The sequence below is a fragment of the Nicotiana tomentosiformis genome, chromosome 2 (genome assembly GCF_000390325.3).
Source record: "Nicotiana tomentosiformis chromosome 2, ASM39032v3, whole genome shotgun sequence".
NCBI lineage: Eukaryota > Viridiplantae > Streptophyta > Magnoliopsida > Solanales > Solanaceae > Nicotiana > Nicotiana tomentosiformis.
The window spans coordinates 110,512,442-110,535,609 of NC_090813.1; the positions used below are offsets into that span (position 1 = coordinate 110,512,442).

Genomic DNA, 23,168 nt, shown 5'->3' on the forward strand with positions numbered 1-23,168 from the left:
GTATACGTACGCGTGACATGATTCTTGACACACCAAACAAAACGAATACACGTACGCGTGATTCATTTTGAGATAATTTTATAATTACGAATAATCAAGCAATTAAAAGCGGTAAAAAGGTAAATGTGCATAGGTTCTAAAATAAGTAATTAAATAATTTAATTAAGCCAGGTATGATTAAAGCGACCGTGCTAAAACCACGGAATTCGAGAGTGTCTCACACCTTCTCTCGGGTTAACAGAATTCCTTACCCGGTCTTCTGTGTTCGCGGACCGTAAAACAGAGTAAACTTTCCTCGATTTGGGATTTAAAATAAACCGGTGACTTGGGACACCAGATTTTATCCCAAGTGGCGACTCTGAATCTAATAAATAATTCCATTTCGATTAATGTCACTTAAATTGGAAAAACTCCTTTCTTTCCTATTCCCTCGGGAAAAAGGAGGTGTGACAGCTCTGGCGACTCTGCTGGGGACAAGAACCCAGAACTTCTAGTTCGGGGTTTAGAATTCGAGCTTATAAGATGATTTATACTTGGCTTTATTGATTTGATGTTATTAATGTATTTTTGAGTCTAATGTGCTAATTGTCGCTTATGTACCGCTTTGATATTATTTGAACTGTATTAAATTATCTTCTTACGCCTCCCTTCTGAGTCTTCTGAATTTATGGTGCACACGTGCGCGTGGCCCACTTTTCTGTTAGAAGTCATACCAATTAGAACAAGGCTGGGTCAGTAACTAGGCCGGGTAGACTTTCGTGCTCCCGGTACGTTACCCCCACCTCGGCTCAAGCTGTCCGCTTGGGTAAGCCAGGTCTAAAACACCCCCCTTAGGATTTAAACCTAGAATAACATAGCCTCATGCCGGATCCCTAGTAGGAACGTTTGTTTGCATCATGTGCATTTGACTTTGGGGACTCAACACAGGGGTTGGGTCCGTCTAGGACAGGTGTACCCCAAATTACAAGACCATCCTGATGCATCTTATGTGCTACTTGTGCATTATGTTTAATTTGGTTTGTGCATGTTGACCGGTTTCTAAAATAAAATAAAAATATAAAAATATTGAGGGAAAACCAGAAAGAAGAAAATATGAGGGAGAAAATTTACCCGATTTTCGAAAATCTCAGTATTTATCCCAAAAAAAAAATTGAATTTTTCAAAAAAAAAAAAAAAGTGTCATCCTATTCCTAAAATATTTACGAACTACGCGGGTCTGATTCTCACCGGATGTGAGATACGTAGGCAACCTTCATAGGGTTCGGCCCCATTTTTATAAAATAACAAAAAAAAAAAAGAAGAAATGTGTCTAGTATTTTTTTTAATCAAAAAACAAATAAGCAGATCCAGCTTTGGTTAATCCCAAATCATTCCTGTCGGAATAGCCTTAGAACATCTTCAAAATTGTTGAAGGGCTGTTCTCGCAAGAACGGACGTGTCTGTCAATTGGGTATCACTTTTACCATAATGCCCTTCCCTCGGCCCTAAAGCTATCCTTGAAAGTAAGAAGGGGCCATAGTTGCAAAATAGCCACCCTTTCTTCGGTCACAATTGCAAAAATAGCCCCCTTTTTCGTTGATTTTTCTTAAAATTGAGTTATTTACAAAAGATTGTTTACAAAAGGAGTGCATTGGTTCTGTCTCTTGAGACTAGTGTCAACCCTAACCTTAACCACCCACAGGTACAAAATGAGCACTGTCCAGAACACACCGTTTACCGTTGTAGACGAGGCTCCACTTCAGCTTCAGATGTGGTGGTATGATTTAGGAGAAGATGGTCAGAAATGGGTCACCAAGCACCTGGGAGCCCTCACAGATATTATGAAAATTAAACCACGGGACGATTTGATTGAGGCACTAGTGACTTTTTGGGACCCTGTTCACAATGTTTTTTGCTTCTCCGATTTTGAGCTAACTCCCACTTTAGAAGAGATAGCTGGATATTCTAGGTTTGGCAGGGATTTGAGAAAACAGGAGCTCATATTCCCGAGGGATCTTTCTGTACATCGATTCTTCGATCTTCTGAACATCAGTAAGCAAATCAGAAAGACCAACGTAGTCGAAGGGTGTTGTTCTTTCTACTTCCTGTACTCTAGGTTCGGGCAGCCAAATGGGTTTGAAATGCATGAAAAGGGCCTTAACAACAAGCAGAACAAAGACACATGGCAGATTCATCGTCGCTTCGCCTTCATAATGGCGTTTCTGGGAATTATGGTCTTCCCAAACGAGAAGCGGACCATTGATACCCGCATAGCCAGGGTTGTACAGGTCCTCACTACCAAAGAACATCACACTCTTGCCCCGATCATTTTATCAGACATTTATTGGGCGTTGACTTTGTGCAAGTCCGGGGCAAAATTCTTCGAAGGGTGCAATATTTTGTTACAAATGTGGTTGATTGAGCATCTCCGACATCACCCCAAGTTCATGAGCTATGGTCCGAACAAGGACAATTCCATTGAGAGTTACGAAGAAAGAGTAAAAGATTACAACTCTCCAGAAGGGGTGGAAGCCTGGATATCCCACCTAAGATCTTTAAATGCAAGTCAAATTGAGTGGACTTTGGGATGGCTCCCGCTAAGAGAGGTGATAACACATGTCGGCCCTAAAAAGTTATTTGCTGTTGTTGGGTTTGAGAAGTGTCCAGCCGTATGCGCCACACAGAGTTCTAAGACAGCTAGGAAGGTACCAAGTAGTACCTAAGGATGAAGATTTGAGTGTGCAAGTTATTGAGCTACACCCCGAAGCCCCACTCCCCGAAGCTTTAATCCAGCAAATTTGGAATGGTTGTCGCTACTTGAAATATGATACTCAGGTGCCAGATCCTGCGAGAGGTGAGGTAGATCCGGGTTATGCTATATGGTTTGGGAAGAGGTCTCACGTGGATGATGTGCCAAAGCCCAAAAGGCCCACAAAAAGGCCGCATGTTCAAGCCTTTGATGATAAAATCCAAGAACGGTTGGCTTGGGGTGAACGGGAAAAGGGATACAAAACAACTATTCATGTCTTAGAAGAAAGGCTGAGAAACCTCAATTTTGAGAAAGACTTGCAAGAACAAGAAGCCGAAGGGGAAAAGAAGAGTCTGATCTGCAAAAATGAAGCCCTTCGTGTTCAACTTCAACAGATGAAGAAAGCCTTTGAAGTGCCAGTGAGAAGTTGGAAAGACCAGAGAACCATTGCCAATCTGATGGAAAAAGTGCAAGATTATGATTCCCTCTTGGCAAAGACTGAAAAGTCATTGGACAAAGCCAATGAAAAGATCGTACAGCTAAATGAGAAGGCCGAATCAAGTAAGGATCGCCAAGTAACACAATTTGAAGAAAAGAGGGCTCAATTCGAGAGAGAGAAGGCCCATTGGGTACGTTCAGAAGCTCAGCTCCATGCACAATTGGAAGAAATGAGAAGGTACAATAGAGAATACCAGCATGCAGATTTTGATAGGGAGATGGCTCAGGCGAGACTCGAGCAGGCTAGACTTCGGGCTCAGTTGGAGTCAGCCTTAGATCGTGAGGGCCACATAAGGGAGATAGCCACCACTCGCCAGCAGCAGTTACAAGATCGAGACCAAAATTTCCAGTACTTCAAAGAGCAAGTTCATAATTTGGCTGTTTACACCGCTCAAAGTTATGTGAACTGCCAAGGGATGGATTATGAGAAGTTTTTGGAGCATGCACCTACTTTTGCCCGTCATCTTGCAGCAGAGTTAGAAAGGATGTACCGTACATTAGGGGGTCAACCAGGGCAAGCCCCACCATGAGCAGATGTTCCAGTGTTTGAAAGCCAGAAGATTGTGGAGTTGAATTATAGTCGTAGTTGTTAGAACTTTTTATGTAGTAGTTATGTTTTAGTTTGAGTCATTGTTGAATCTTTAAAATCGCTGTCTTTTAGTCTTGTCAGAGTTTGGTAAGTCATTTTCAATGTAATGTCCTTTCTGTTATTGTATTATTTCGTTTTATTAAAAAAAAAAAAATAAATAAATAAAAAAAACTACTATTATTATTTTTCCCTGAACTACGTAATGGTCTGATTCATGCGGCGTCATGATACGTAGGCAATCCTCATCGGATGCGATCATAACCATAATTAATCTAAAAAAAATGATTAAAAAAAATAAAATAATAAAAAAAAACCCGTTAAATTCAAGATGAAAATAAACCAATATATCAATAAGCCGGGATGAAACATAAAGCCTTCCAAGATCATTTTAGAAACGAAAATGGCATTAGGTGCATAACATATAATGTGTGATTAATATCTGCAAAATGCCTAACTCTAACACGTTTGTTGTTTGTCATTTTAAAAGATAAAGTAAAACAGAGGTGGTTGGTTTGTGGTTTAAACTGGCGACTCACCCTTACAACACGAGATCAAAAGGAAAAAGTAGAATGGCAAACAACAGTGAGAATGAGTCAGATAATGATGATGTCCATGGACAATTGGTTGAACAAGGTTCAGGACTGGTTGAAGAAGTGAGAGTGTTGAAGCAACAATTGGCAGAGATGTACCAAGCCTGGGTGAATGGACAAGCACCGCCCTCATTACCCATAGGGCCTTCAGACAATCTTCATAATGTGTCAGTTGCCACTCAAGTGCCTATCTCCATAACAAGTAACCCATTGTACCAACTTGGATTCAGTCCGAGCTTTAACCTTCCCACTATCCCCAGTACCTCCATTCCACGTCCTCCAATCGCACCCCTCAGAAATGACCCACCTACTATACCCATTGTCCATACTTTCACTGTCCCTCAACCGGCTCTTGCTCAAAAGTCCAATAATGATCCAGAGCTGGATGCTCATGATGCCCAACATTACTCTCCAGAACTGACTTTAAAGGTTCCAGATTCATACAAGCACACTCCTCATAATGTGTTCCCAATTGAGATCGAAAAGCCCGAAAAGAATATGGAACAAGAGGAAATGACCAGAAAAATAAAGAGCTTGGAACAAACCATGAGAAACATACAGGGTTTGGGGGGCCACAAGAGTGTTTCGTTTAACGATCTATGCATGTTTCCCCATGTTCATTTGCCACCCGGCTTCAAGACCCCCAAGTTTGACAAGTATGATGGGCATGGTGATCCCGTTGCCCATTTGAAGAGGTATTGTAACCAACTAAGGGGAGCGGGAGGCAAAGAAGAATTGCTCATGGCTTATTTTGGGGAAAGTTTGACAGGAATTGCTTCAGAGTGGTTCATAGATCAAGACATCTCTCACTGGCACGTTTGGAATGACATGGCTCAAGATTTTGTCCAACAGTTTCAGTACAATATTGATATAGTGCCAGACCGCTCCTCTCTCGTCAACATAAAAAAGAAACCAACAGAAAGCTTCAGAGAATATGCAATTAAGTGGAGAGAGCAGGCTGCTAGGGTCAAACCACCAATGAAAGAGGCAGAAATGATTGACTATTTTCTCCAAGCTCAGGATCCAGATTACCTCCATTACATGTTGGCCGCCATTGGTAAACCTTTCGCTGAGGCGATTAAGATTGGTGAAATAGTTGAGAATGGCATGAAGTCGGGCAAAATTGTGAGTCAGGCAGCCCTTAAGGCGACCACACAAGCAATTCAAAGCGGGTCAGGCAGTTTTGGAAATCGGAAAAAGAAGGAGGAAGGATCCATGATGGCATCTGGGTTCGGGGGAGTTCAAAGAGGAATAGCTCCTTCTTACGTGCAATTTCAACAAGGACTATCCAATTCTCTTCAACATTATTATCCGCCTCAAGGTCCCCGATACTCAGTTCCCCTGCAACAGTACACAGTGTTTAATGCTCAGGCTTATGCTAGGCCTCCCAATCACCAACAATGGCAGGCACCGATTTCACAAGGCTCCCGTCAACTCCGGCCAAATTTTCAGGCACCATATAATCCTCGTCCCCGACAAGAATATGTGAGAGAACAGGAGCCAAAGAAAGAGTTCACCCCAATTGGAGAATCGTATACAAGCCTATTTCGAAAGTTGATGCAGTTGAAGTTGATTGAACCTATTATGCCGCGTTATGTGAATCCAAATTCAAAAGGTTTTGACTCAAATGCAAGATGTGAGTATCACTCTAACACCCAAGGGCATAGTACTGAAAACTGTTGGACATTAAAGAAAGCCATTGAAAATTTGATTGAAGCAAAGGCAATTGTGGTAACAAACAATGAGGATACTCCTAATATCACAAACAATCCGCTCCCAACTCATGATAATACACATTTTATTGGGATGATTTGTGATGATCGGGATTATAAGCAGTCTGGCAAGACAGAGATGGTTGTTAGAACCATAGGGCCAGAACCAAAAGTGATAGTGAGCCCGCCGCAATTGGCACCATTGATGGTGAAAGGTGCGAATTCTAGTTTGAACTTGGCATGTTCTGAAAAAACGATTCTCTATGTTCCTGGAAGCACAAAAAAGGTTGCGGTTCAATTGGGTGGGCCAAAACTTTACATCCCCGGAGGCATTCAAAAGATCATTCCGAATAACGGTTTGAGGAATATAACAGAGCCAGTCGTGATCCGACCTGTTGCCCAACTCCTAGTGACAAACACAAAAGCTATTCCCTGGAATTATAACAAGACTTTCATGACATACAAAGGAAAAGAGATAGTTGAAGAAACAGGTGAAATGGGGGGCTTGACCCGCTCTGGAAGGTGTTATTCACCAGAGGAATTGAGAAAAGCTAAGCAAGCCAGGGAAAGTCACTTGCCAGTGAAAGAACCCGTTGCAGAAAAAGAAGCAGAGGAATTCTTTAAGAAGATGAAATTGCAAGACTACTCAATCATTGACCAACTAAGGAAAACTCCTGCTCAGATATCTTTGTTATCTCTGCTTTTGCATTCAGAAGAGCATCGTCGTGTGTTGATCAAAACTATGAACGAGGCATATATCTCAGAAAAGACAACGGTGAATCAGCTAGAAAAAATGGCTGAAAGATTCTTTGAAGTAAATAGAATTACTTTCAGCGATGATGATTTGCCTGAGGAAGGGGCTGGCCACAATAGAGCTTTGCATCTTATGGTCAAATGTGAAGGGCACTACGTAAAAGGAGTCATGATTGACGGAGGCTCAAGTGTAGATGTGTGTCCCCTTTCTACTCTACAACAGCTGAACATCGACAATAACAGAATTCGAACCAGTAATGTCAGCATCAGAGCTTTTGATGGTTCAAAAAGAGACACTATTGGGGAAATTGAACTCACCATGACAATCGGCCCGGTTGATTTTAACATTGTCTTTCAAGTGTTAGATATGGAAACTTCCTATAATTTTATTTTGGGAAGGCCTTGGATCCATATGGCCAGAGCTGTACCATCCACCCTACATCAAATGGTCAAATTCGAGTGTGACGGGCAAGAAATTATTGTTCATGGGGAGGACGACTCATCTGTCTATAAAGACCCATCCATTCCATATATCGAGGCCAAGGAAGGATGTGAATCCATCATATATCAAGCATTTGAGGTGATAGAGGTGGACCAAGTGGAAGAAGGAAAACCAATTCTGCATCCCCGTCTTTCAGCCACATCTATGATGGTAGCTTCGCTGATGTTGAGGAACGGCTATGAACCAGGAAAAGGATTGGGATCCTCTCTGCAAGGAATTGTGAACCCCATTGCTATATTTTCGAAGAAAAATACCTTTGGCTTGGACTTTAAACCAACATCAGCTGACATAGAAAGAGCCAAGGCCCGCAAAAAGAATGGTTGGAAGCTGTCCAAACCAATCCCTCACATTGCCTACTCTTTTGTCAAGCCACAATTTGAAGAAGTCCAAAATCCTTCTACTCAGGATGACATTGACGGAGTTTGCCAGGGTCTCAAGGAGATGTTCTATGAGATTAATATGGTTCAAGTTGGGGAGGGCCCTAGCCGTGCAAGTGTTCAACTTATTGGTCCAGATACCTCGCTCAGCAACTGGGAAGCAACTCCTCTTCCCATCAGGAAGGAGTCTTGGTAGCCTGTTTTGTTGTTTTTTCTGTATTTGGATTATTTTAAGGGTTGTAATCCAGATATTTTAGTTTAATTGCTTTGCTGTGATGTTAACCCTTCTATCCTTTCAAATTCAATGAAATGAAGTTCCATTTTCGTAGTAAAATTCTATCTTTTTATTTCCCTAATTTTTGTTAATTTTTTTTTTTTTTTATCATTTTCAGTTTCGATAATGTTGGCTTTAAAAATATGACATGCATGCGGAATTCATGCCCAGATCTTAAAAAGCTGTCTAATCTCGAAATAATGAATCAAGAAGTTGAGTATGACGAAGATGAGGCTTTTAGAGAAATGAAAAGGCAATTGGATCAATTTGAGAATAAGCCTAAGCCTAACTTAAATGAAACTGAGGCAATTAACCTGGGAAGTCCTGAAGAAACCAGAGAAACAAAAATAAGCATTCATACTGAACAAAAGACGAGAGATGCCATAATTCAAGTTTTGTTCGAGTACAGAGATGTATTTGCTTGGTCGTATGATGACATGCCAGGTTTGAGTGCCGATCTAGTAGTCCATAAGCTTCCCACACATCCTAATTTTCCATCAATCCAGCAAAAACAAAGGAAGTTTAAGACAGACATGAGTGATAAGATTAAAGAAGAAATCACGAAGCAACTAAGTGCAAATGTGATCAGGGTCGTCCGATACACTACATGGTTAGCAAATGTTGTGCCAGTGCCAAAGAAGGATGGGAAAATCAGAGTTTGTGTTGACTATAGGGATTTAAACAAAGCAAGTCCAAAGGACAACTTTCCCTTACCCAACATTCATATCCTTGTTGATAATTGTGCTAAACATGAAATCCAATCTTTTGTGGATTGTTATGCCGGATATCACCAAATTCTGATGGATAAAGAAGATGCAGAAAAGACCGCCTTCACAACTCCATGGGAACTTATTGTTATAGGGTCATGCCATTCGGTTTGAAGAATGCAGGAGCAACTTACATGAGAGCCATGACTACCATATTCCATGACATGATGCATAAAGAGATTGAAGTGTACGTTGATGATGTGATCATTAAGTCGAGAACACAAGCTTACCATGTGCAAGACTTGAAAAAGTTCTTTGAAAGGATACGAAAGTACAATCTCAAACTCAATCCAGCCAAATGTGCATTTGGAGTTCCTTCTGGGAAGCTTTTGGGTTTTATAGTTAGTCGAAGAGGCATTGAGTTAGATCCCTCCAAGATAAAGACCATTCGAGAGCTGCCTCCCCCGAAGAACAAAACAGAAGTCATGAGTTTACTCGGGAGGTTGAATTACATTAGCAGGTTCATCTCGCAGCTTACAACCACATGTGAGCCTATTTTTAAGTTGTTGAAAAAGAACGCCGCTATCAAGTGGACAGATGAGTGCCAAGAAGCTTTTGATAAGATCAAGGAATATTTGTCAAATCCCCCTGTTTTGGTCCCGCCGGAACCTGATAGGCCTCTGTTTTTATATCTATCAGTAATGGATAGTTCCTTTGGTTGTGTTCTGGGTCAACATGATGCCACAGGCAAAAGGGAACAAGCAATATATTATTTGAGCAAAAAGTTCACCACTTATGAGGCCAAATACACTCTTTTGGAAAGGACATGTTGCGCCTTAACCTGGGTCGCCCAGAAGCTTAGGCATTATCTTTTGGCCTATACAACTTACCTCATATCCCGAATGGATCCCCTGAAGTACATCTTTCAGAAGCCGATGCCAACTGGCAAATTAGCAAAATGGCAAATCTTGCTCACAGAGTTTGATATTGTTTATGTCACTCGCACTGCCATGAAGGCACAAGCTTTGGCTGATCATCTGGCAGAAAACCCGGTTGATGATGAGTATGAGTCTTTGAACACATATTTCCCAGATGAAGAGGTTAATTTAGTTGAAGAAGTAGTCCAAGATGACAGTCAAATTTGGAAACTATACTTTGATGGGGCTGTCAACATCAAAGGCGTAGGGATTGGGACAATTCTGGTATCACCTACTGGGCAACATTACCCTGCCATGGCGCGACTTCGTTTTTTCTGTACAAACAACACAGCAGAATATGAAGCTTGCATCATGGGTCTGAACATGGCAATAAACCTAAATGTGCATGAATTGTTAGTGATGGGAGATTCAGATTTGCTTATTCGGCAGGCTCAAGGTGATTGGGAGACTCGAGACATCAAGCTCATTCCATATAGACAATGTGTGGAGGATCTTAGCAAAAGGTTCAAGTCCATCGAATTCAGGTACATTCCCAGGTTTCACAATGAATTAGCTGATGCCTTGGCCACCCTGGCCTCAATGCTTCCATATCCGGGTAATACTCACATTGACCCATTAGAAATTCAAATTCGGGATCAACATGGTTATTGCAATACAATTGAAGCAGAACCAGATGGTGAACCATGGTATCGTGATATTAAACAGTTTCTGAAAACAAGAGAATATCCGGAACATGCTAATAGGGATCAAAAGAGAACTGTTAGGCGACTCTCTAATGGTTTCTTTTTGAGTGGGGAAATCCTATACAAAAGAACTCTGGATTTGAATTTGTTGAGATGTGTGGATGCCAAAGAAGCTGAAATAATTATGAATGAGGTGCATTCGGGAGTTTGTGGCCCGCACATGAATGGATATGTTCTAGCAAAGAAAATCCTTCGGGCAGGATATTATTGGCTTACTATGGAACGAGATTGCTTTCGTTTTGTTCGCAAGTGCCACCAGTGTCAGATTCACAGTGATTTGATTCACTCGCCTCCTTCAGAGTTGTATCCTATGTCGGCTCCTTGGCCTTTTGTTGCTTGGGGAATGGACGTCATTGGCCCAATCGAGCCAAAAGCTTCAAATGGGCACAGATTCATCTTGGTTGCAATTGATTACTTCACCAAATGGGTGGAAGCTATTACATTGAAAGCAGTTACCAAGAAAGCAGTAGTAGACTTTGTTCACTCCAACATTATCTGTCGTTTCGGTATTCCAAAAACCATTATTACAGATAATGCTGCTAATTTGAATAGTCATCTGATGAAGGAGGTATGTGAACAATTTAAAATTGAGCATCGCAATTCTACTCCTTACCGTCCCAAAGCTAATGGAGCTGTTGAAGCTGCAAATAAGAACATCAAGAAGATTCTTAGGAAGATGATCCAAGGGTCTAGACAATGGCACGAGAAACTGCCTTTTGCTCTTTTGGGATACCGGACAACTGTCCGTACATCAGTTGGCGCAACGCCCTACTTATTGGTTTATGGAACTGAAGCGGTCATACCTGCTGAAATTGAGATTCCCTCTCTCCGAATCATTGTTGAAGCAGGGATTGAGGACACTGAATGGGTGAAGTCCCGATTGGAACAGTTGAATTTGATTGATGAAAAGCGTTTGGCGGCAGTTTGTTTTGGTCAGTTATACCAACAAAGAATGGCACGCGCTTACAATAAGAAAGTGCGCCCAAGAAAATTCGAGGTAGGACAACTTGTTTTGAAACGTATCTTTCCGCACCAGGAAGAAGCAAAAGGAAAGTTCGCACCAAATTGGCAAGGCCCTTACCTCGTCAAGAAAGTATTGTCAAAAGGAGCTTTACATTTGGTAGATATAGAAGGAAAGGTGACTGATATATCCGTCAACGTAGATGCGGTCAAGAGATACTATGTATGACATGGCTATGTTGGGGCATTCTTATATTTAGCATTCTCAGGTTGGGATGACAAAAGGCTATCATTCTCGCTACCCAAACACTGGTCAACCCTAGTTATCCCTTTGAAGCCTTGTTTATATTTCTTTGTTTTCCCCTCTTTTGGAACCAATGTACTTTAAAAAAAAAAAAAAATCCTATCAAAACAAGTTCATGTTCATTGAACTACGTTCGACCTGATTCCGAAAGGATACGTAGGCAGCCTCACTCTGGGTTCGGTCACACCAAAACAAAAATCCACATTTTTCCAGTATTCAAAGAAACTGGGGCATGATTTTATTTTATTTTCGATGTTTGTTCCATCAAAATGGTTCCAAAAGCTGTAATTCAGTTGAATATTTATTTTTACCTTTCCCTGCTAAGACCTTCTGATCAACTTTCGAGAATGCTAAGTCAGTATACTACGGGTGATGCCTCAGTCATTGTAAAGAGAGAAAAATAAATGAGAGAGTCGTATTGATAAAAACCCTCACGGGCACTATAAGGCAATGGTGAGTTGAGAGAAAGATAGATGAGAGAGGTCAATTGGTGAAAACCCACAAAGGGCATCATTGATCGATTTAAGGCTTCGTACATCCCGACACAAGCATGGTCAAGACAAAGAACTCAGTTTCAAAGTTAAGTTTACAATAGATTTTGAGAATTAGACGGTTCAAACGGATCGGGCATCCAGTCCAAAGTGCATGTCATGTTCATTGAAGTCAGCATATTTCCTCTAGATAAGTCCTTTCTTATTCTTTCCTCTGAAAGGGACACTTCTTGATTAAGTTGTAATACCTATTAGTTCACCTTCTTATTCTCTTTCGCATTACTTTTTTTTTGAGTCCCTTTCGATCTAATTTTGTCAAAGCAAAGCAAAGAAAAGGCCGCAAAACTGGTTACAGTTTCCCCGTTGTATAAAGCAAAGATTGTTTGGCATAAACCATATGGGCAAAGGCATAAATCCATCTATGATTTTCCTTGACGAGCAAATGGATGGAAGGGCTGAACAATGTTCCAAGGGTCAACAAAAGTTACTCAGTTAAAAGATTTTTGGGAGCAAGGTTGTTTGCACCACAAATACAAATGGTGATAGGCACAAAATAGTCAGGTTTCGATGCTGAGAAAGAAGATCTCCAGAAAGTAAGGATAGAATCTCCCGGCAATTTGTACGATCATCGAATGAGTTAGCTTTTCTAACAAGTGTAATGGACGCAAGGTCAAGTCACCCAAGAAATCAAGGCCACAAACTGACCACCATTTTAAAACTAACAAATCTTTCTTTGTTCAGGACAGGAACACAACGATTTAGGAAACAGTTCGTGAAAAGACAAACACTACCAAGTGAAGTTCTCAAATACTTGATTTCCTTCCAATATACATGTAATCATATTATTTTTAGCTTCATTATAGGGAATCAACACCCTATCTTCACCTCAGGGTACTACATCCCCTGGTTGCACTACTTTTTGCCAACATAGGGTACGACATTCCCTAGTAGCATCCCAGAGAGCCACGAGCCTCATTTTTATTGCCAACATAGGGTACGACATTCCCTAGTAGCATCTCAAAATACCATGAGCCTCATCTTATCACCAACACAGGGTACTATATCCCCTGGCTGCATTACTTTCTGCCAACATAGGGTACAACATTCCCTAGTAGCATCTCAGAATGTCATGAGCCTCATCTTATTTCCAACACAGGGTACTATATCCCATGTCTGCATTACTTTCTGCCAACATAGGGTACGACATTCCCTAGTAGCATCTCAGAATGCCATGAGCCTCATATTATCACAAACACAGGGTACTACATCCCTTGGTTGCATTTTAGTGCCAACATAGGGTACAACATTCCCTAGTATCATCTCAGAGAGTCACGAGCCTCATCTTATTGCCAAACACAGGGTACTACACCCCCTGGTTGCATTTCTTATTGCAAACATAGGGTACGACATTCCCTAGTAGCATCCTAGACACCACGAACCTCATCTCATTGTCAACACATGGTACTACATCCCCTGGTTGCCTTCCATCTTATTAACATAGGGTATGACATCCCCTATTATAAAATAAAATAAAAAACATCTTTTTCAATTCTTTATTCTGCAATAGCAAAGATAGTTTAATGTATTTTCAATAACTCACAAAAATTTCCTAGTGCAAACTGGGGCAGAAAATGTTTGTTCGTTTTGTTTGTTTGTGATGGCTTGTAGGTTTTTCTGCAAAGCACGGATTGGATGCGCAAAAATAAGATTCCATCTCTTGCCAAATGAAAGTGGAATGTTTGATCTCAATACCAGCCGCAACCAATTTTGACGTAATGCATGCGGAGACATAGGGTCTCAAGATCCATCTCCTCATCATCTGATCAAGAAACAAGTCTGTGAGAATATTTCATAGTCTATTGCATCGAGAGCATCAATTTTTCAGTCTAAAGTAAATGGGAGAAGCAACTCAAGAATCAAGACTAGACTCCAGACGACTTTTAGATAGGAATTTTGTAACTCTTAGATTTCAAGAGTATGTAATTTTCTTTTTATTTTGATGTAATAGTAGGAACCGCGGATCGGAACCTCGACGGAACTTCACTCGACTCTCCATCTAAGCATACTCCATCACTCTTCTTCCACTTGAACTACACATGACCTGATTCCCTTACAACCCGGGATATGTAGGCTGCCTAAAACTAAGGCTCGGTCGCACCTTTTTCTTTTATCTTCTTTTCCTTTTTAAATAATAGTGAGGTCAAAAATCAGTCACCTTGTTCATTTTTCTTTGCCTGAAAACTATTCATGTTTTCAAGCAAAGAGGGGCATGCTGTGAACACCTAATTTTTGACCACACCCTAAATTCTATACTTTAGTGTAAATATATCTTTTAGGTCTAATCTTGATATTTTAAACTTTTATCTTACTCTTAATAGGTTTTATTTGAAAAAAAAAAATTAAAGAATTAAAAAAAAAGTACAAAAATATTCACATTCTTAGGATATATATATATATATATATATATATATATATATATATATATAAAATTTATTTTAATTAGATTTTTAATAAGAGAGAGAGCTAGTGATTTTAATACTTTTCTTAGTGTTTTTTTTTAATTATATGGTTTCTTTTTGACATCTCAGAGAACGAGACAAGAATTGCCCACAATTGCAATATTTGATTTCCTAAGAATCATGCTGACTAAGTACAAAAGAAAACAGTTTCCATTTTTTCTTTTCACCTGCACACGACCATTTGCACACAATTACTCCCACGTTTCACGTCACTCACACACGATATCACATACACACATCTAACCAACAACTCACTCTTTTAAGGATAATCTCCATTCATCTATAAATATACACGGAAGAAAAAGAAAAGGGGGGGGATCCTTTTTTTCAAAGAAAGGAGAAAACATTGATTCTAGTCTAATTAAGAAGACTTAGATTTTCATACACGAACACACACTGGTTTGCTCACAAAAGGTTTCTTCACTACCTCTCTTAGTAAACTTGGTTTTGAAATAAAGTATGCTTGAGGTCGGATTTGAGGTTTCCGGTTAGTGACTCCGTTCATGATCTCCGTCTTGATTTGATATTCCGATAGAGCATCGAATTTCTCTTTGTTACTTTTCTACAAAAGGTCAGTCTTTCATTTTGTTAGTATTTTAAATTATGCCATGAACAAATATGTACCTTTTAAGCTTCTTAATATTTAATATTAGTTTGGTGAAGATATTAATTTTGAGTATGTTATCATGTTATCTCCATTTTAATCCGATGAGTCTTTGGGTAACATTTTTAAGCCGTTATCGTTATTAGATAATCCATGTTTGATGTTATCTGTTTAAGTTATTTTGAGTTTAATTTGTGATAATAAATCAGATGAGATAACTTTAATTATTCTAACTTTAAAATGTAGTGCAGTTAGTGAATGAAACAATGTTCTTTGAATTCTAAGGTTTTAAGTTGTTAGCCCATTTGTCGAAGCATTTGAACGTTTACAGTGTTACTAGTTTTATGTTTGTTTAAAGTAATAGATTTTATCTTTCTATACTTTGTCTGATGTGAATATAGTTGCATAATTATTTTCTTTTGGAGTTTAAATTTAATTACAATTATATTATGTACTTTTGGCGCATTGGATTATTTTCAAATAGAGTGAGTTGTAACAGAAGGATACATGTTTGGAGATTATAGTTTGTTAATATAAGAGAATAGATTAATTTATTAAAATCATACTGTGATATAGAAGTTGCCTTAAAAATTATAGCTTGTTACACTAATAAGACGTGATATTGATTTGAGTTTAATGATAGTAAGATATGAGTTAAACGAATCCATCTGTGATTAATATTCTAATTCATAAATGTACTATGATGCTTTGGGCATGTTCTTAGTTGATCAAATAATCATAGTTATGTATACGTTCGCGTGACATAATTACGATTTCCAAAATTAAAACCAAGGTACGCGTTCGCGCGACTTTAACCGAGCAATCTTAATAATAAGAAAATGTTATTAATTATGTATACGTACGCGTGACATGATTCTTGACACACCAAACAAAAGGAATACACGTACGCGTGATTCATTTTGAGATAATTTTATAATTACGAATAATCAAGCAATTAAAAGCGGTAAAAAGGTAAATGTGCATAGGTTCTAAAATAAGTAATTAAATAATTTAATTAAGCCAGGTATGATTAAAGAGACCGTGCTAAAACCACGGAATTCGAGAGTGTCTCACACCTTCTCTCAGATTAACAGAATTCCTTACCCGGTCTTCTGTGTTCGCGGACCGTAAAACAGAGTAAACTTTCCTCGATTTGGGATTTAAAATAAACCGGTGACTTGGGACACCAGATTTTATCCCAAGTGGCGACTCTGAATCTAATAAATAATTCCATTTCGATTAATGTCACTTAAATTGGAAAAACTCCTTTCTTTCCTATTCCCTCGGGAAAAAGGAGGTGTGACAGATATATATTTTCTTACTCTAAAAATATTTTTATTATTTTTACTATTTAAAAGTCTTTGATTGTCTAAATTTATCAATATATATTTTGAGTGTTATTTACTTACCTCTTATTTTTATTAATTAATATAAATTATAGATATTCTAATTTTATCTTTATCTCTCTATTTTTATACATTCCTTTCTACTCTAATATTTAATTAATTTTCTCATTTTGTATTCTACTTGTAATTAAAATTATGTAAAATCTTTTTTTAAAATTTTAAGTTTGAATTCATCAAAAATATAAAAAGATAAGCCTTTTAATTTTTTTAAAATATATATTAATATTTTTAATAATTGTTATTTTGTGTTATATCTATAATATTCTTATCTTATGTATAAATATCCTAATATTATTTTATTTTTCAATATGGAATTATGAGTTCTACTGTTCTATTTAATAACTAAAACTTCCTATATGAAAAAATTAATTAATATATACATTTTACGTTATCGCTTGGAATTCTTTATTTTTGTTTAATATTCTTCCTTTATGACTCTTTGTTTATTATAATTTCAATTTTGAGTATATGTACGTATTTTCTCATCATAATTCTCCTTATAAGTCTTATATTTCTATATTTTTTTTGTTCCTTTCTTATTTTAATTGTATTATCCGTTACTTAGTATTATCAAATTATGACATGAAAGTTTTAGTAACTTACCACATTAATATAATAAAATGGATATAGCTTTGTGTTACTCATAAAATTTAACTTGACTTTATCTTGTATGACTATTTCTCAGAATTCATTCATTGTTCAAATTTATCAATAATATTTTTGAGTATTATTTGTCACAACTCAAAACTCACTATAGGCCGTGATGGCACCCAACGTTGTCGTTAGGCAAGCCAACAGTGAACTACCAACTTAATTATGAACTTTATTATTTTTGAAATCATGAATTTTATTAGATAAAGAAATCAACGTATTAAAATCATGGATACTTACCATTTTAACAAAATAGATAATAAAAGTGTGTAAATGCTAAGCAAAATCACAAACTACTTCTAGAACATACCAAAACCCGGTGTCATAAGTGCATGAGTATTTACTAAAGAGTACAATAATAATACAACATCTGTCTGAAATGTAAATAAGACATGATAGAATAAATGGTACGATGGAGACTCTGTGGGTTGCGATACGTAGCCTGGAATGCAGCTCACCAAATAGTTGCGCCTATGCACCAAGAAAACCACCAATTGAACCTGACAGATCTTGCACATTTAGTGCAGAAGTGTAGCATGAGTACGTAAATCAACGCGTACCCAGTAAGTATCTAGCCTAACCCCGAAGAAGTAGTGACGAGGGGGTCGACATCGACACTTACTAGAGGTCCAATACAACAATATAATAAATCTTAAGCAGATATGAAGCACACAACAATAATGGGGTAAATCTGTAAGTTACATAATCTTCCAAAAATTTCTTTTAAAGGGTATGAAATTCTCAGTCTTGTATTCTACCTCAACAGCTAAGATATATCAAGTGCCAATATCAAACGGATAAGGAATACCATATAAAAGGCCAGGCATCAATGGAAATATAATCTCGTAAATATTCGGACTGACAGCGATATAACGCACGATTATGCTGAGGTCGTTCGGTCCGATCCAGAATAATATGTATACTGCCGAGAATCGAGCGGCACGAACTATAGATGCATCTATTATACTGCCAAGGCATTCGGCCCACTCTACAGGAAAGGAAGGAAATCATTGAGTTACGAGACGCGTGCTTACAATATAATACATGAGCTCAAAGTGAATATAACCTTTACTGTTGTAACGACCTGACCGGTCGTTTTGATCTCTAGCGCGTTATTCAGTAGTTTGAGACCCTGAATAACTTTACTTCAGGTATTATGACTTGTACGTATGGTCGGAGTTGAATTTCGGGAAGTTCGGAGTTAGTTTGGGAAGAAAATTCTAATTTCGAAAGCTTTAAGTTGGAAGAATTAACTAAGGTTTGATTTTTGAGTAAACGACCTCGGAATCGGGATTGAAAAGTTCCAACAGGTTCGTATGATAATTTTGGACTTGGGCGTATTTCCGGATCGGGTTTTGGATAACCCGGGAGTGTTTCAGCACCTATTATGGAAGTTGGCATTTTTGGAAGAATTTCCTAAATTTGGGTTGAAGTGTATTTCAATGTTATCAATGTCCGTTTGGAATTATGAGTCCGGGAATAGCTCCGTATGCTGATTCTGGTATTGGAAGCCCGTCTGGAAGTGGATTCGGAGATCCGTAGATCATTTTGAGGTCATTTGGCGGAAGTTAGAAATTTCGGGGTCAGATTCCGATTTCGGAAGTTGGAATATGTCCGTAATGTTGAATGTGACTTGTGTGAAAAATTTGAGGTCAATCGGACGTGATTTGATAGGTTTCGGTATCGAATGTAGAAGTTTGAAGTCCTAAAGTTCATTAAGTTCGAATTGGGGGTGCGATTCATGATTTCGATGTTATTTGAGGCCTCGAGCAAGTTTGCATTGTGTTATGGGACTGGTTGGTGTGGTTGGACGGGGTCCCGAGGGCCTCGAGTGTATTTCGGGGTGGTTTCAGTTCAATTCAGGATGTTTTGGACTGCTGTTGCTGGTATGTGGTTTCCTTCTTCGTGAACGCGAAGGGAGTCCTGCATTCGCGAAGAGGAATTTTGAGGCTGCTAGGTTTTGGCCTTCGCGAACACGAGGCAGTGGACGCGAACACGAGGCAGGAGTTGGGCAAGCCTTCGCGAACACGACATAGGGGTCGTGAACGTGAAGAAGAAAGAGGGAGCGGGGGCCTGGAGTAGTTTAGCCTTCGCGAATGCGGAACTCCAACCGCGAACGTGAAGAAGTGGAGTCTGTAGCCTTCGCGAACGCGAGGCTGCGTTCGCGAACGCGAAGAAGGGCAGACCTAGGCTGGGCAGAATGTTTTTAAAGCGGGGTTTGGGTTCATTTCACCCATTTTTCATACGGCTTGGATGATTTTTGGAGCTTTGGAAGAGGGGATCTCATTATCAAGTATGAGGTAAGTGATTTCTACTAGTTGTGAGTTACATACAAGGGTTGTACATGGATTTAGGCATGAAAATTTGTAGAAATTTAGGATTTTAAAGAAAAAACCTAGAAATTTATATTTTTGGATTTTGACCACGAAATTGGACATGGAATTTGGAATAAATTATATATTTGAGTTCGGGGTGTTATGGGTAAAGTTTACTCTCGAAAATTTTCGGAATCCGGGCACGTGGGTCTGAGAGTGATTTTATCGACTTTTTGAGCAGAGTTGGGAATTGTTTTAAATTGATTAATTATGAGTATTAGATTATATTTTGATTGGGTTGCATCTTATTTGACTAGTTTTGGATCGGCGGTCACCGGTTCGAGGTGTTAGGGTGGTGTTGGAGCCGGTTTTGGAACGTCGGAGTGAGGTAAGTCTCCTGTCTAACTCTGTGAGGGGGAAACTACCCCTAGGTGGTATCTTTGATGTGTACAACTTGTTACGGGGACTACGTACGCACGAGGTGACGAGAGTCCGTACGTAGTTAGATTCATGTTATTGTCCGGGTAGACTTAGGTTCACACCATATTGTACTTGTACTATAGGGATTATCCTTGCTTGTTTAATTCCTTATTTTACATTTCTACTTGAGACTAGACTTGCTATTGTAGAGACTTCACGATTTCAATATTTGTCACCAAATAACTTTACTCCTACGACATGTTTCCGTGGTATATATACATATACTTCTTTGAAAGGTTTTTGTTAAAGAAATTACAACTCACGCGTTTATTTGTGAGTGGGGTCAAGGACCCGTCAAAGCTTCTTACTCTTATGGGATCGGGCAGTTCGCCTCGGCAGGAATTAGTATTTCACTTCTTATGGGATCGGGCCATTCGCCTCGACAGGATTTATGTACCACACTCTCATGGGAGCGGGCCGTTCGCCTCAGCAGGTTAAATAGATGCATCTATGGTTCGCGCCGTTCGACCTTCGGCAATGCACAATTTTATTATCATGTTGGATCGGGTCGTACGCCTCGGTATTTTCTATATCATATCCTCATGGAATCGTGCGTAATATTTGGCAAGAAGCTAGAGTATCAGTATGTTTTCCCGATTTGGGTTATGAAAATCAATCTGATGAGATCCACTATATCCATATATATGCTCCGGTTAAGGAGGGAAATTTCTAAATGGAGAGCTCGAGTTCCTCGTAAAGAGGGGTATTCGTGCCATATAATTTATACTTGTTTATCTCATTTATTTATGTTGCTTCATATTTACTTACCTCTTACTGTACATGATATAATTGGACCACTAGTAAGTATCGATGTCGACCCCTCGTCACTACTTCTCTGGGGTTAGGCTAGATACTTACTGGGTACACGTTGCTTACGTACTCATACTACACTTGCTACACATTTTGTGCAGGTACATATGTGACTAGTGGCCTTGTGAGAGCAGAGGCGTGTATGCATACGAGGACTTACATGAGCTTCATTCCACATTATGACCCGCACCCGGCAGAGTCTCCTTTAGAGTATTTATATTTTTTTCCTGTCCAATTTGTATTCCGGACAGCTGCTGCATTTTATTTTTATTCCTAGTTAATGCTCATGCACTTGTGACACCGGGTTTTGGGGATGATTATGGGTTGTTCTGTATTGAATTTGTTAAAAATATTATTATTTAATCTGTAAATTCTACCTTTTACTATTTAATTGAAGGAAAATATGATTTCAAAGATATTAAAATGAGAACCCAATTAAGTATTTATTTTTAGCTTGCCTGACAGCGGTGTCCGGCGCCATCACGACCTTTAATGGATTTTGGGTCATGATAACCGTTTTCTCAAGTCACTTGCCATCAACTCAAGGTGATAAGGCTCGGCCTAATATCGGCCTAATATCTATCTATCTATCTATCTATCTATCTCTATATATATATATATAACTTCAATTAATTAAGCCAGTAGAATGAGTTCAAATAATTCAAATATTACATGATAAAATCCTAAGTCTTCCCAGATATAAACATGCTTTAGCTACGCACGGACTCTCGTCACCTCGTGCGTACGTAGCACCCACAACTAGTAGCACATAACAATTATATCTCCTAGGGGGTAGTTTTCCCTCACAAGGTTAGACATGAGACTTACCTCGCTCTGAAGTTCCATAACTAGCTCCAACGCCTCTCTAATACCTCAAATCAAAACCCATCGATCCGAAACTAGTCAAACAAGGTGCAAATCAATCAAAATACACTCCAATGCCAATAATTTAAACATTTAAAATAATTTTTAACTCCGCTCGAAAAGTCAATAAAGTCAACCCTTGGGCCCACGTGCTCGAATTCCCAAAATTCTTGAAGATAAACTTTACCCATAACACCATGAGCCCAAATATATAATTTATTCCTAATTCCATGTTCAATTTCATGATGGCACCTAACCTCACCCGTTAGGTAAGACAAATAACAACAATCCGATTCAATTAATATTTAACGGACTCTAATACACTCCACAAGGATTGGTAGTACAAATCATGAGCTTCTAAGATTAGAATTTACAAAGCTGGTATGAAATAAAAATACGTCATTTGTTTGAAATATACATGAACAAATATAAAAATTCTAAGCTACCTAGAACAAAAGACAGTTGTGACTGGATCGCAGGTACATCTTCAATGCTAGCTCCCGCCATGTACAACAACATCGACATCTAAAATCTGCATGCAAGGTGCAGAAGTGTAGTATGAGTACATCTGACCCCATGTACTTAATAAGTGACAAACCTTACCTTAGGTTGAAAGTAGTGACAAGTTGGGACAAAGGTCAGAGTCCGACACCAATAACCAGTAACAATTCATAACAATATAATAAAAGTAACACAAATAATAACTCTACGATAAAAATGCTCATCTCGTTCACAGTTCCGGAAAAATAGTCATTTGCTTTTCAAGTATTACAATAAAACTCAATTCTTTAGCCAAAATCACAAAAAATATGAGTAAGTCTCAAAACTGTGATTTTTCTTCCCAAAACATTTTCACAGGTAAATGTTTCATTATCAAATGACACGAGGAAAGTATATCTCTATGCCTACATGTCAATGTGTATGAGAAGTCATGAATGACGTGATACCGAGGAAAATGCATCTCTATGCCTCTATGACAAATGCGCATGTCGAATGCGATACAACATAGTGAACAACCATATGCATACTCTCAGAGTATCAACCCACTCATTCCTCCTAGTCACTTAGTCCTCCCAATTACTCAGTCCTCACATTCACTCAGTCCTCAAAGTCACTCGGCACTCGCGCACGACAATCGAACTCAGTAGGTACCTGCGCTCACTGGGATTGTACAGACTCCAGAGGGGCTCCTTCAGCCCAAGCTCTATAACAAACCAAGCATGGCATAAATCAATAAAACATGTTGCGGCTTGCAGCCCGATCCCATCATAATCCTCACCATCAGGCCCTCGGCCCCACTCAGTCATCAATCTCTCCAGTCTCTCGGGCTCACAATGTCATGAAAAATCATCC

At 38.9% G+C, this 23,168-nt stretch overlaps 1 pseudogene; it reads left to right on the forward strand.

The window, feature by feature from the left end:
• The first annotated feature begins 1,361 nt into the window (after window positions 1-1,361).
• Window positions 1,362-4,174, forward strand: LOC138905216 (uncharacterized; annotated as a pseudogene).
• The last annotated feature ends 18,994 nt before the right edge of the window (window positions 4,175-23,168 follow it).